We start from the raw sequence: 1,831 nt of genomic DNA, 5'->3' as shown, positions 1-1,831 counted from the left end.
TGTCTAGACGAGATATGCCCCACTCCTCATAGGTACCAAAGTTGCGTTTGATAATCACGACATGTTGAACAGGTTCGATGTTTCCGCGTGCAATACAAACAGCCAGAGAGCCACTTGGTACAAAGTGCCAGAGAAAAAGGCACACTTGATAGAGCTTTCTTTGTAAGCTCCTTCCTTCCAAGAAAAAGGCAGCTTGGATTCCCATTAGCAGCCCCACTTGAGCGGAAGTTCGTCTGAACCACACTTGAAATGTGTGTATATATGAGCAGCTTGGTGAGCAGAGGAGCAGGAGCACCACAATGACCATCGCATTCTTTTCCATCCTCCTAGTCCTAGTCCTATCAGCCATTTCTGTAGCTGCTTCCTCTGCCAACCGCAATGGCAGTGACACAGACCTTGCCACTCTGCTGGCTTTCAAAGCCCAGTTCTCCGACCCTCTTGGTGTCCTTGCCGGCAACTGGACAACCAGCACATCATTCTGCCACTGGGTCGGCATCAGATGCAGCCGGCGGAGGCAGCGAGTCACAGCTCTGTCGCTGCCGGATACACCTCTCTATGGACCCATCACACCTCACCTGGGTAACCTCTCTTTCCTCTCTGTTCTCAGTCTCAACAACACCAACATCACGGGTTCCATCCCACATGATTTAGGTAGACTACATCGCCTTGAATTCCTGAGACTTGGCTACAATGGCCTGTCAGATAGCATCCCTCCTACTATAGGAAACCTCTCAAGGCTTCAAGTTCTTGACCTAAAACTGAACCTCCTATCTGGTTCAATCCCGCTAGAGCTACGTAACCTGTACAATCTTGCCTATATAAATCTCATGAAAAATTCCATTAGTGGATCTATACCGACCGACATGTTTAACAATACCCCTATGTTAACTTATTTAAACTTCGCCAACAATAGCCTGTCAGGGTCAATACCATCCTGCGTTGGCTCCTTGCCACTGCTCCGCAACCTTATTATGCATTACAATCATCTCACCGGCCTAGTGCCTCCTTCCATTTTTAACATGTCTAAACTGCAGGGTATCTATCTCACCCATAACTACTTAACTGGTTCTTTCCCTACAAATGCAAGTTTCAATCTCCCGATGCTACAGATTATTGCCATAGGACAGAACAATTTCACAAGCCATGTTCCATTGGGCCTTGCGTCTTGTCAATACCTCAAAGTTATTTCCTTCTCCCTTAATTCATTTGAGGGTGTTGTGCCAACATGGCTAGGCAAGTTGACTCGTCTCATTTGGTTGGCCATGGGCGAGAATGGCCTTTTCGGGTCAATTCCTAGAGCTCCTTGACCTCGGATCCTGCAACCTAACAGGAGCCATTCCAACAGAACTCGAACAGTTAAGTCAACTGTCACAATTGAATCTTTCGGAGAACGAGCTAATAGGACCCATTCCCGCTTCTCTTGATAATGCAACTGAATTAGCAATCCTATTGTTGGACCAAAACATGTTGACTGGACCAGTACCTAGAACTATCGGTAACATGAACTCTTTGATAATCCTTGATATTTCAACTAACTACCTACATGGGGATGTCAACTTCTTACCCGTTTTCTCTGATCTTCCAAATCTCCAATACCTTAGCATCAAGTCAAATAATTTCACGGGTAGCCTCCCTAACAATGTAGGGAACAGCAAGCTACTGCCGGAGACTGGAGGAGACCCCCTCTCCCTCCCCCACCCCCTCCCCCTCCCCCGCGCCGCCCCTAGCGGGTGTCTCGGGGGTTGATTCCCCTCCCGCCGGCGTAACCTCCCTCTCTCTCCATCTCTCCTCGCCGCCGCACGAGGCTGGGGCGCGGTCTGGGACTGCGGCG

The 1,831-nt window shown here is 48.8% G+C and overlaps 1 pseudogene; it reads left to right on the top strand.

Moving 5' to 3' along the window:
• Positions 1-299: 299 nt before the first annotated feature.
• LOC119270217 overlaps positions 300-1,831 on the top strand; it is a 6,875-nt pseudogene continuing 5,343 nt past the window's right edge.

Source organism: Triticum dicoccoides, chromosome 3A (genome assembly GCF_002162155.2).
Source record: "Triticum dicoccoides isolate Atlit2015 ecotype Zavitan chromosome 3A, WEW_v2.0, whole genome shotgun sequence".
NCBI classification, from domain to species: Eukaryota; Viridiplantae; Streptophyta; class Magnoliopsida; order Poales; family Poaceae; genus Triticum; species Triticum dicoccoides.
This window is presented reverse-complemented; position numbering and strand designations above follow the sequence as displayed.